The sequence below is a fragment of the Panulirus ornatus genome, chromosome 16 (assembly GCF_036320965.1).
Source record: "Panulirus ornatus isolate Po-2019 chromosome 16, ASM3632096v1, whole genome shotgun sequence".
In the NCBI taxonomy this organism is placed as follows: Eukaryota; Metazoa; Arthropoda; class Malacostraca; order Decapoda; family Palinuridae; genus Panulirus; species Panulirus ornatus.
This window is the reverse complement of record NC_092239.1, coordinates 38,208,569-38,222,686: the sequence shown is the minus strand read 5'-3', so window position 1 is coordinate 38,222,686 and position 14,118 is coordinate 38,208,569. Positions and strand designations below refer to the sequence as shown.

The window sequence follows — 14,118 nt, the reverse complement described above, 5'->3', positions numbered from 1 at the left end:
CTTCCGTTTTCTGTTGCTTGCTGCTGCTGAAAATTCTTTCTTCAAAACAAAACTTCGTTGGGCGTCGCTGTATGAAAGTGTTTTCCGGTTTACGCAGACTTTGGCAAGATAGGAAAAAGTGTTCGTCCTCCCGATGGGTTTTCGAGTTTGCTGATGGCAGGTGGGGGTAATATTTTCATTTTTATTTATTATATTTTCTTCCATGCCAGCCAATATTTTGAAACGAGAGAGATTACAACAATGGGATTCTTGATGATGATGATCTCTTTAGAGAGTTCTGTGAGATCCTGATGGTCCTGTGAGAGAACTTGGCCAAATCTTAGTATGTGGTGACAAGATCATCTATCCTCTATCATTGAGAAGCTCATCCTTATCGAGGGAAATGGAATACTTTGAATAGTTAATGTAATGACCCTTGACAACATGCGTAATGTTTTGGATATCAGTCCTCTTGCTTCAGAAATTGCGCTGAAATTCAGCACAGCAAATAGATTTTCTACTCGTGTATCGTATGCCATAAGTCATATTACCGTGTTTTCGAAATATATCAAGGGACGTCAGGTAGAAAGAGATGGGCATGAATATTATTCGAATATTTCCTCGTCCTTTCTACAGCAGCAGCGGCGTATCTCCTAGGGTGAGGATAAGGGGGGAATATCTTGCTATATCACTCCCCTGTTCACCGTGTTTTCCAGCCTCGGCTACACCTCTGAATAACATGGCATAAACTCCCGTTTTCATGGACGTTTATACATCCCGTATTTTCTTATAGGTTGAACGTCGATTCCGTGTCATGTTTAAGTGAATGATATGTTTGAGAAAGACTGATCGTATATGTACGTTTTAATAACTCACGATATGACGCTGATGTAATCTGTGAATGACGTAACGCTAATGAACTCGAGACTACACGCTGAACCGAATGAGCCGAAGGCGTCGTGAGACACAAGAGGAATACGGTTATAATTGCATCCTGTTTAGCGCTTCACAGGTTTATTGACAAGGAGAAGAAGAGAAGGTTAACTTGTTCGAGGCTCTCCTGGGAAAAATAAAGAAGAGAAAAAGCAGGTTAGCCTGTTCGAGGCTCTCCTAGGAAAGAAAGAGGTACTGGTGTGAGTGATATTTGATGTAATTTGGGGTGATTAAAGACTGTTAAGGTGTCACTCATCAGTTTCTTGAGAATGCTTTCTCAAACTATGACTACACACACATACACACACACTCGTGCTGAAGATATACGCAGATACCTTGATAGAAGTAGCTTGAAAGACTGTTTGAGAGGTCGCTGGAGAGAGGCATATTGCCAAGAAAGTGGAAAAGGGCAAGCATTGTGTGTATCTTATAAGAAATCATACCAAAGAGGAGAAGTTGAACCCCAGACAGTTCACCCTGACGAGTGTGGTCTTTAAGGTAATTGGAAAAGATAATCGGAAAGCAAATTGGTGACATCCTGCAGAGGAGAGAGAATCTGAGGGAGAACACTGTTCTCGGGAAAGGAGGACACATGTACCAGACCTCTTAGATGTCTTTGAGAGAGGGTGAGTCCTGTCTTAAAAGAGCAGGCAAGGTGGATTGTTTGCATCTCTGTTGCCAGAGAGCATTTGACGCTGTACCACATGGGAGGCTGACAAAGGAACTAGGATCACAAGTCAGGAATAAAGGGGAAGACTCTGTCGATGGATAGCTGATGTTACTGGAAGAATCGAAGTGGCGCATGTTAGAGGAGCCTTCTGGAAATGGGTTCAGATCGCAAGTGGAGTGTCACAGATCCTGTTTCCTTCGTCAGTGTAACTGACTTACCAGAAGGTAATGGATTCCTACATGCCGTAGTTTGCAGATGATGCTAAGGTCATCAAGAAAGCGAAAAACGTTAAGGATTACATCGATGGGCTTGCAAAGGGGACCTTGATGCATAGTTAAAAGGAATTCAACCCGTTTAAGATATAAAGAAATGAGGATGAGACACAATGAAGGATAGAGAGAGAGAGAGAGAGAGAGAGAGAGAGAGAGAGAGAGAGAGAGAGAGAGAGAGAGAGAGAGACCGATATGTCTTAAGTGTTTGTATTTGTGTTTTTGTATAACTAATGATATTTGATGATTATGAATCATTAACATTCAGAAGAAATCTAATTTTCTCTCTCGACACACTATTTTTCTTTTCATTGATTTTAATAAGTATTATGATTATCAAGGTGCACGAGTCCCCTCTTCGTTCATTTGTATATAAAAAGCAAGTAATAGATAAGTTAATATTAAAAGATTCCATTAACATTTCTTTTTTACAAAAGATATGTGTCCTGTGAAATCGTGAACTGCCAATATGATACTAATTTAGTTCAAAGAGATTTCATTTATTTCGTGAGATAAAAAGAGAAAGCAGAATTTTTTCGTATGAAGTTAAAGGTTTAAATATGTTATATTTTCACTCGATGCAGTACAGCTAATAAGAGTGTCCATCACTGATTTTAAGGGTCATGTTCAACTATTACGACTTTCCATAACTGATTTTAAGGGTTACGTACAACTAATAACTGTCAAACACTGATTTTTAAGGGTCCGTACAACTAACAGACTTTCCAACACTGATTTTAAGGGTCACGTACAACTAATAGACTTTCCAGCACTGATTTTAAGGGTCACGTACAACTATTAAATGTCAAACACTGATTTTTAAGGGTCCGTACAACTAACAGACTTTCCAACACTGATTTTAAGGGTCCGTTTAACTAATAGACTTTCCAACACTGATTTTAAGGGTCACGTACAACTAATAGACTTTCCAGCACTGATTTTAAGGGTCACGTACAGCTAACAACTATCAAACCCTGATTTTTAAGGGTCCGTACAACTAATAGACTTTCCAACACTGATTTTAAGGGTCACGTACAGCTAATAACTGTCAAACACTGATTTTTAAGGGTCTGTACAACTAATAGACTTTCCAACACTGGTATTAAGGGTCCGTACAGCTAATTCGACTGTCCATCCCCTGATGTTAAGGGTCACGTACTATTAATAGACTTTCCAACACTGATGTTAAGGGTCACGTACTATTAATAGACTTTCCAACACTGATGTTAAGGGTCACGTACAGCTAATAACTGTCAAACACTGATTTTTAAGGGTCACCTCCATTTCTGAATACCATCTCTGGAGACAGGCGAAGGGCGCTGTCAACGCTCTCTGTACACTGTTTTTACCTAGTGGTGATGTTACTCCTGCTCGAGGTTTGCCTCGTTGTGTTCACAATGTGTGTGCCGCTAATGATACAATTTGGCCATAAAAAAAAAAAGAGGGACATAACAGGGCAAAAGGGGACAATTAGCGAGTAGATATGTAAACAGAAGCGGCCTTTGATGTAGAGGGTAAAAATGAATTCTTTAAAAGGACACAAAATTGTCGGTCAGTGAATAGATCCTATTTTTTTTTTTTTCTTTTTCAGTGAGTCGCTTTTTAAACCGAATTTTTACGTGTTTTCTGTGTTTGTGTTTTTTACGAAAAAAAAAAGAAAACTCCCCATTTCGGTATTTGTTTTGCACCGTAATGCATGTCCAGATTTGAGTAGGTTCCACCATGGACAGATATGCAATGGCATCCTCTTTACACGTACGTTCTCTTGGCTTTAGTGTATAATGAAACGAAAGTAAGACCCGACTGTCAAAGCCAAGCCTCACAGACTTGACCACATGATCTTCCTGGAACCTGGTTCATCCTCTCTCTCTCTCTCTCTCTCTCTCTCTCTCTCTCTCTCTCTCTCTCTCTCTCTCTCTCTCTCTCTCTCTCTCTCTCTCTCTCTCTCTCTCTCTCTCTCTCTCTCTCTCCCCCCATATACCACGTCCGTCAATTTATTCTATCCAAAACACGCACCACCCGCACTCCTGAATGGTTTAGACTCCTATCACCCAAAAACCTTCTCCACACCCGTATGCTTCCATCTTCTCTGCTTCCTTCTCCTGCATGTTCCCTCCACATTTGACGCACAAAAGCTCCTTGATAAGCCATTCTCAACTGGAAAAAGTGACGTTCTTCGCGTGTTTCCACTTGCCTCGACAGTCCAGATCAGATTTCCATACGCCTTCACGTGTGTTATCTCTCTCGCAGTCCTTTCATCTGTGTCACTCCACGCTGAGAATTTTCTGTTGTATATTCATTTTTTTTTGCCAGATAGGTTTCATATCGTAATTCTTTGGAGTGCTAAGAGTTCATACTATGAAACTACGTCTCAGAGGGGGTAGTGCAATGTGGTTACATGACTGAAGGGACGTGCTTATCCACGAACGATCATAAGGGTCAAAGTTTGGAGTCCTCCAGTTTGTCTTGGTTACGAAGGGGTCTTAAATCATACGGTGATGTTATCAATCGAACCGTCTGCCACAAATTATCAGTCGTTTATCAAGATATTCTCCGTAAATGGGCAAAGTGTTCACGACTACTTTTGTTGGTTAGTTCGACAGTACTGAAGCAGAATCAAATTCTAAACACACCTATGTTAATGGTATTCACATTGCTTATGAGAGGATTAGCTGGAATGAGATCATTGATGAAAATTATATGGACCTAGCGAAGGAAAGTTTCACCCAGACGTTAATAGTAAAAGAGGGAACGGTACGTGCTGATGCGAAGCAGTAAATTTTCCAGTACTTTTTACAAAATGGTGGAATATGGACATAATGGACTCCCTAATGCCCAAGAAATAGCACACAAGGAACGTAGAGAAATCCACAACGAACACCGCCGTACATTTTGGTAAATTGTATACGGAAGAACTGAGGAACCTGTACGTACAAGTGAACGTTAGTATGAAGCATGTATTGCCAGGGGCAAAAGAGAGGTATATTGGTCCACTTGTTACGTAAAGTAGGGAGTTAGTGAAGGACAAAGAAGCCATAGTACCGCTTCTTCGACTGGCCAGATGTAGGTAAAAAATATGAGTGCCGCTTTGCTGGCTGTAGACATGGGTGAACGACTTCAATGACTAGGATCAGTGTGGGTTGAGGATGGACTTGAAGTTCTAGTGATCTGAGGCATCGCGATGGTGGATGCGTCATGGGATAGGGTGGAGTGGAGATGGTTTGAAAAAAAAGTATATGGACTGCATTTAACATTGAAGTAGAATACACGACAGCAATGGAGGCCTAGGTCTTGCAAATGTCATCTCAAAATCGTGCAGTCACGGTAATAAAACGTTACAGAATCATTGAAAAGTAATTAAGGATCTTTTTTTGCCCCGTATGTTTTCCATCATCATCAGATTACTTTGAATCACAAGTGTAATATCTTCTTTTTTTCCCTTAATACTGCATTCACTACATAAATGAAATCATTGTAGTTGAATCCAGGAAGGAAAGTCTCTTTCCTGGATTCAGATTTCATAGCTAGACCCCGGTCCATCGCTCTCCATCATATCGAGAGACTGTTGACAACGATGAGCACATGTGACCGACTCGTCAGTTAGCCTAGCGAAGATTCCTGTCAGCGAACGGTGGTGACGGGGGGTGGTCGGTCGCCCGTGGAGCGCTGAGAGAGGGTTGCATGATTCTGGAAAAGGGTGACAGGTGCTGAGTTAAGAAGCGTCATGCGTTGGAGAAGAGGTTGGAGGAGGAGGAATAGGAGGAGGAGGAGGAGGGAGAGAAGGTGGAGAGGTAGAATTACAAGGTGTGGTACATAGGACAGGTGTCGGATTTCTCTTGTGTGATGTCAGAATATATTTGCTTCATCCGAGAGTCCCCTTCATCCACGCTCCGTCGAGAAATACCTGGAAATGATCTAGTTCAGTGCCGTCATCTGATATTTACACACACACACACACACACACACACACACACACACACACACACACTCGTCCGTTCTCTGAGAGAGCGAGGTAAACAGCGATAAAAATGGGGGAATTTGAGTGCTCGAGTGGTGTGTAAATGACGTCTCTCAGAGGGGATTTGGGGCTATAGGGGTGGAGGAAAGAGGAGATGGAGAGGAGGAAGAGAAAATGCCTTAGAGTTTCATTACCTGCATAGTTTCTGTGTGTGTGTGTGTGTGTGTGTGTGTGTGTGTTTTATAGTTTAAATCTAGAGTAATTCCTGGAGTAGGCTTAATATTTTCCACCATGGAATACCTAACCACATCACGGACCCCAGACGTAAGCTGCAGTCTGTATGACTTGCTGATGTGTATGGTAGAGCGAGTGAGTTGAGTGAGTGTACGTACATCCGTTCTTGTGGTGCCCTAAGAGGACCAGGACCATATGCTACTTCACCGTAGAGTTATGTTCGGTGATAATGTCTGGCCAAATTCTTTGTCTTAAGAGGCGCGTCACTGTCCTCGTTGTGAATCTCCATCCTGCTCTTAGGATTAAAGTGTCACTGCTTAGTGATAGACGGAGGAATGCACTCGAATGCTATTTGCGAGGATGGCAAATCTGTTATCACGACGCGTCTGAGAACAAAAAATATTCTAGTCACTAATTCAGTTGCCGGAGGTGTACAATGTGTACTTTGGTCGCGAGTTTTCGTAAGCTTGCTTTTAGGACAATAGATTGATTAATATATTACGATAGATAGATTGATACTCCTTAAGTCAAGTATGAAAAGGGACAGAAAACAGTTAAAGAGAAAGAAATGAAAGATGATGATTAGATAACCATTTCAGTTTTAATCAGCAGTTCCACTCACGTCGCTTTCGTCTTCACTCACGAAACGAAGGTCGGCAGATAATGAGAGCAGTCAAACCAAAGGGAATATTTCGTACGCAAGAAGCCGTTAATGATATGTATGATCGGTTGAAATGTGGTTTTATCTCATAAGTCAGCAACGAAGAGAGAGGGGGCTCATTGTGTGTGTGTGTTTCGTTATGAGAATCCGCCAGCGATGGTATGAAGCATGTGGAACGAATTCGACACTTGTTTCCTATGCATTTTTAATGCCAGAACAAACCACTTGAGTTCGTCAGAGGAGACAGATAGAGCAGAAAGGGGCAAACACTACTTATCCATAAAAGTGCAATGATGAATGATGAATCGACAACAGCGTCTGTTGGGTTGATTATACTAGAATACAAAAGCCCTGAAGAGAGCGTCTGTAATTTTTGAGGGCCTGGTAATGGATATACACAATCCCTGATATGAGGATTGTGTAAAAGATTCGTCCTTACCTGAGTGGTTCCCTGTCGCTGCGACCCACGCCTTCAACCTTGCAACGCATCTTTCTCTTGTCTAACGTCACTCCATAACTTTAAAGAAAAAAAGAAAAGAATACTTTGTGTTTGATAGGCCGAGAACGGAAGAGAGCGGATGTCTTTCATTGCGTCTTTTACTCCACTCATTGTCTCTTGAAGCGAATGGACAAGATGCTTTGTTGTGTCCGCACGGGAGGTTAACACAGCGCAGGCTGCCACCTTTGTTTTAGAAGAAAAATCTACGAACCTTATGGTGTAGAGGATATGGCTCGGTAAGGCTCTTTTACGAACTCGGATGAGAAATGGTGGCAGGGAGAAGTCACATTGAGATTTCACGTGTCATATTTAGAGGCAGCCTCATCCACACTCTCATCAGACTGGAGCTTCAATCCCTTGGGAGTCTATAAGGAAAGGAACTTAATTTCCGGCGAGAAGTTGGATCAGAATACCTAGCCAGTGTCATCTGACGTAGCCAAGAGCTTTAGGGGAAATTTCACCACCATCACTCCCACTACATAGTGGTATGGCAGCGTTCCTCCTAAATTGGTTACAGGCTATGTAACCTCTTCTGGAATATCCATAGGAGTTTCTAAGCTATGTAACCTGTGTGTGCGTGTGTGTGTGGGTAACTGGTGGGTGTGTTGGGTTAAGGTGGCCGTAGACGGAAGAAAAGCTAAAACTCAGAGTGACGGGGGAAAAATGTTATGAATAATGAGCACAAAGGTTAGTGTTTGGGGCAAGAGAGAGGGACTAGGGAGGGAGGAGTGAGGGGAAGGTAGAGAGAGAGAGAGAGAGAGAGAGAGAGAGAGAGAGAGAGAGAGAGAGAGAGAGAGAGAGAGTAGGATAATAAAGACCATGAGTAATTCAGTCTCCTCACTCACGAGGACCCAACTTTCCACCTGTGTTGTATCAACTGTGTAACACAATTATTCTTCTCTGCTTTACACAGTAGCGACAAGACTGGACATATCAAGAAATATACTTGGAATAACGTATTTTATAAGTACTTTTTCATAGATCAGTCTTAGCATGGTATATATATATATATATATATGTATATATATATATATATATATATATATATATATATATATATAAATATATATATATATGTGTGTGTGTGTGTGTACCACTAATGATGCTGATTGCAACCATTTAGTTTCACTGAATATTACAGTAAAAATACCCATCTTCAATATCCCTTTTCCAGTCTATATTCATGCGAAGATCGATACCATGTCAGTTTTCCCCCCCACGTCAGGTGCCTCACCCGCTAGCCCTCACGCACGTCAGCCACGTCACTGCCACCACCACGCCAGCCGTGGGACAGGGTAGGAGAGATGTATCACCGGCCTGTGCCTGCTGCGCGCGCGCTCACGAATCCTGATGGCTGGCTCCTAGCGCGCGCGGCCCTCTGACTGACATGCTGTCAACCTCTGGTTTGCAGAGATTTCTTCTTTCTTTTTTTGCGAAATACTCCCCGTTGCTTTTATGAAATATATTGCGTCGAATTCGTGTGTTTGGGGACTGTTGTGGGTGAGCTGCAGTGTCCCTCATGTGGAAAGGATCGGGTGGTGCAATCGTGCATTTTTACCACAACAAATATGACAGACCGCCAGGAAGGCCTTCAAAGAAATTCCCTGGATTTATACAGCATTTTTGCTCCTCGTTGAATGCTCTCTGAGGGCAGGTAGCGTCGTCGGCAGTATGTTTGTCTATCCACCTGCTTCCCTTTCGTCTTTCTGTCTATCTATCCATCTGTCTTGTCAAAAGTCCCGTCTGTCCATTCAGCGACACAGAAAGAATATGAAGGTCATCTTGCTGGCTGCGCCAGATTCAAAGAACGGAGACTTTTCTCTTCGGACACAAGGAAGGCGCATAGACCAGATGTCATCTCTCCTCTAGTGTTGAAAGAATGTGCTTTTGAACTCGAGGAGTCCCTGCCACCTACCCTGTTTCATTTCAATCTAAAACTTGAAGCTTTTCCTTTTATTCTTGGAAACGTGAATTGGAACAACCTATCCAAAAGATGGGGGGGTGGCCTGTCTAGTCCTTTTCAGATATCACTCGCTTGTTTCGATTTCTTATTCATCCAAAGCCTTTGAATCGCCTCACCTCTCATTTCCAGAAGAGCTTTGAGTCTCGCGCTATTCTCTTTATTCTCCAGGGTCAGATCTATGGGTGATGGTGATACCCCTCGATTCTGTCACTCACGTCTGCTAGTCATCCTGTCTGGGACATTTGCTGAATCCCATGTTGAAGCATTTGATCCCTTAACAGCTTCTCATAGGGTGTTGCATCTCTAACCTATGCTCTTTTTGCCCACTCCCCCTCCTCACTCTGGCTATCTTGTCTCCGAAACTGTTGATGGATCATCCTCTCCTTCCATCATCCACCTTGCCTTTTCCCATCGTCACCACTGTCTCTTCAGACTTCCGTCCATTCTCTTAGGGGAATCTTCCTGCTTCTAATGAACGATTGTCATTTTCTTTTTTTTTAAAGGATCTCCGAATGGACTCCTTGCACTTGGACGACTTAACACTGCGCTTCTCCACTTCATTGAGACCTCTTTTATCTTCCCATGTTCGATCTTCTTCTTGTCTTGTCGTAACTACCTTTATCATTTACCTTTGGATAGAATATCCAAATGGACAGACGTATTTAAGATATGTTTAACGTCCTTGAAATAAAATTTCTGAAATTCTTACATCAAAAAGCTTAAAGCTTTCCCACCACCTTTGATATGTCTTATTATACCACCACCAAACACAGTACAGAAACTTGGCACCACCGCAAAATATGTTCTGCCTCGAGTACCCCTCAGTGATCCTCATTTGTCATTGATCCTTAAAGTCCTGTGTAAATGTCATTGACTCTTTTCATAAGTTACTCTTATAGCACGAAAGAATGAGTTGATATCGTGCTGTTAACACGTATGGAGAGGTTCCACCTCAACATTATCTAATAGAGTCCTCAACATTCTTATCTAATAAGAGTCCTCAACCTTCTTATCTAATAGAGTCGTATTTAAAGCATTCGAATATATATGCTCCCTTAAATATGACTTCGGAGCTTGATCCCCTTGCCGTACGCTGCATTGTTGGTTCTCTCTCCTTCTTCCGTACATATTACTTCAGTTTCTGCTTCCAAAAATGGTCGCTTGTTTCTTTTCCTACGCGGTTAAACTCTGAAAACGTTTAACCTTTCAATTTTTTTACTCATTTTTCATAGCCTTTATGAACTGCCCTTTCTTAAAATAGAGGTTTTCGTATTCGTATATAACTCCTGATACCTTATCTTCCTCACTCCATGCCTTACCATCTCGTTAGTCAGTTTTTGTAAAATGTTCGATAAATGTTCTCCTAAAATGTACATATTAGATTAGAGCATTGTTTTTGAGATAGGGATGAAAGAGTGAGAACAATTCTAAACTTAAAGCTGTTAACATTACCCTATGTCCTAGGCCGATGCGCAGCATCTTATCCATAGTTCCAATTTCTTTTAGAATATTCTAAGACACAAGCCATCAAGTTCACGTCACCTGGCATATTGAAACAACACCACATTTTAAATGTTTCACTCGTGAAGTCCACCGACATCATCAACCTACTCTTTTTTCTTAATCGAATATCATTACTCCAAGTATCATTTCGACACGTCGGGTCACTGCGAAACGCGTTTCCAACAAGCGTGACCTGTGTGAAACATTGAATTTCCTTTCGTGCCCAAAGGATGAATTTTAGCTTCGCCCTCACCCGGCGTAGACTCCAACTTCAGCGAGTTGGCGCCTGGAACAAAAGAACACCAGCCTCCTTCGATCACGTACTCTATCTCTCTCTCTTTGCTCTTTACCCTTCGTGCATAATGCAGTGAAATCACACCCTCTAAACCACAACCGCTTACTGGCAGCGTCTCTCTCTCTCTCTCTCTCTCTCTCTCTCTCTCTCGGTATGCCACATCAGTGCGTCCTTCACAGAGACTGGTCACTTCTCATTACAGAAATATTTCGGTTTCTGGCTCCCACGACCATATCCAAACGCACTCGGAACTTCACTTTTTTTTTCTCTCATCCCAAAACTTATATTCATATTACAGTAAAATGGAAAATGCAAATATTTTTGATTTTACATAAATGTGAACTAATAGGGGAAAGCTTTGTTAATTTTTAGGAAGCTCTGAAATTATGCATTCACGACAGGAAAGAAAAAAAGGAAAAGTTTTGTAGATGATTAAATTTTTATTAGTCTTTTAACGTCCTATCCTGTTTCCCCGAACTATTTTTTTTTTCTACCGAAAACATTTTTTTTTATATACATATATTTCTGGATATCGTACGAATAAATTGTTGCTATCCCCATTAGAATTTTACACGTTAAATGAACATTTTCATATAAGGTAAATGATAAACTGAAAATGATACTGAGAATATACGTAATTTTGATGAGTTATATGAATATTATGATTGCTAAGTGAGATTTGTATAGTCTTCTTAGTTTGGGTCACTGATAAATTATATTGAACCCCAGAGGATTCGCTTCAGAGTTTTTAGTTTACGAAAGGATCGTCCTAATTTCTCTCATGACGGAGAGAGAGAGAGAGAGAGAGAGAGAGAGAGAGAGAGAGAGAGAGAGAGAGAGAGGAATAGATGTAGGAGTGGAATACACTCGTGCGATAGGTTTGAGGTGGGAAGAAAATATAGGTTGTGAGGTGTGGGTGAAGTTTGAAAGAGGATTGAGGCACGATAGAAGGACATATTGGAATGTGAAACATGGCTTAAGATCCATGTATAATAGACAGAATGAGACATAGGAGAATGAAATCAAGGTGGACTAGAGGGAAAAGAAAATGCAGTGTGGTAAGGTCAATGATAATGGGAGTGAAATTTAGGATGATAAATGACTAATAAAGATTAATGATCTCGTTATGTGATTATAGCTGTATCAAGTGGAGCTGTTGTTGTGTAGGGGAGAAGAGAAGAGAACATGCAAGTCAAAAATGGAATTTGTAGTTCTGTTTCGTGAATCGTTAGGAGATTGAATCAGGATTTTGATCAGAATGAGATGAATCTGGATACATGGTTGAAGCTATTGAGGAAGGAGAACTGACCCATGATAAAAATGTAGTATTGATAATCTGCCTCTGGTAAACACATGAATTGTTATATTGGAAATGTGTCTTATTTTCTTAAAGACAGAGGTGCATCACACATTTAAAAGCGAATGATCCATCGTTTCGCTTGTCATTTGTCAAATTTGGATCTTAATTTCTATCTGTCCATGTATTCTCTTTTAGTTCTAATCCCATATACAAAGATCCGCTCAAATCATTCGTAAATATTCTTAACATGCGTTGATCTTTTTAAGGGAAATTCGAACTTCCACGCCAGTTTAAGGGTTTTTTCTATTATTTTTTCACACCAACTTCATTCGTCACGTGAGTCCAAGGTGTTCCTTCACACACCTCCACCCTCTCTCACAGGCCATGTTCCATTGCACTCGATCATAAATCAGTCGTCTGGCATTTTCAATTGAAATGTCCCTGACCCTCATCATCACATTTCTCACTCTCATTTATCCATCTCTTCCAAGGCTAACCTCGTCTCCCTTTTACCTTCTTCAGCATCTTGACAATCTCTCAAGCGTCTCCTCCAGGTTGGATTAACATAGGAGCCTCATCTGCATGCGAAAAATGAGGGAACTTCTTTTTTCGTCACAGTGGTTCAGCTTGACACCTGTCTCTCCCCCCAACTCGTTAAGACTCCTCTTGCTCAATGATCCGCCCACAGATGATGTTCAGAAACTATAATGACATTACGCATCCTCGACTGCCTCCACATTTTTTCCAAATCATTCACAAATGCCAGTAGTTGAGTCTCGTACACGCGCTTCTGCTTGAATGATAACTTAAGATCTCAAAAATGTCTTTCAATGCATAGCGTGTAAAACGGACCTCCGTGTGTTCACTTTGTTACTTGCTGTGTTCATCCATAAACGACACGTAAGCATTTTCTTTCGTTTCCCTCTATAACTTTCTTCGCTACCTATCTTGTGGCAAAATTTCAGGCCTCAACGTCGTCGTATCTTCTTAAATCGACCTTACTGGTCCACCCACAGTGGGTTCAATTGGTCCTCTTGAAGACAAACACACTCCAAACCTGAACCGTACAATCAATTTCTGGAAGGAATAGTATTTCACAGCAGTGCATTTGTGTGTATGCTTCTGTATTACGCGACGTATTTGAAAATCTCTCTCGTGTATAAGACAACAGACCAATTTACTTTGGCCTATGGTCATTCGTTCGTAATTTCTTGAACATCAAACGAATTCATCAGCTGCCAGTTTCAGCGGAAACAAAATTGAGTTACACCGCTCCCAGAGTATATACAGATGGATTAGTCTAATTACAGTCTCGTCTTGATTAATATTAGGTATGGCGGTGTAGAGAGATTGTGCTGGAGAGCTTCCCGTGAGAGGTTGTGCCCCCATCTGTGTTGGAGGTTTGGCATTGCACACACACACACTCGTACTTCCCTCTCTCACGTAACCCCAAAGTACGTGTTTTTGACAGGACTTGCGTGCGTTGTACCTGAGGACTATTAATGCTTTCCCACTTTACTTTTTTTTCGTAATACAATAGATGATGGTTATCGTCTCTTGACTAACGAAGTAGGAGAGAATACACCCTCGAAATTCTTCGAAGTCTTTAGTATTATCACACACAACACGAGTTGTCTCATTCTGATATATTCTTAGTACTGTTTGCCGTCTTCCTGGCTATGTTTAACAACCACTTGACTGTGAACTGGAGATAAAGGGGTCCCTGTTTACTTAAAGATTACCCGATTAGCATGAGAACTGTCTGCAAACACAAGGCAAAACAAGAATTGATTATACACAAAATGTATATCCGCCTGGAATAATTTCGTCAATGCGTATTTTGAATGATATATA

At 41.3% G+C, this 14,118-nt stretch overlaps 1 long non-coding RNA gene across 1 annotated transcript in view; it reads left to right on the top strand.

Moving 5' to 3' along the window:
- The window catches only part of LOC139753992 (uncharacterized), a 461,426-nt gene that overhangs the window by 108,848 nt on the left and 338,460 nt on the right, over positions 1-14,118 (top strand). The gene's annotated exons all lie outside the window — the stretch shown is intronic.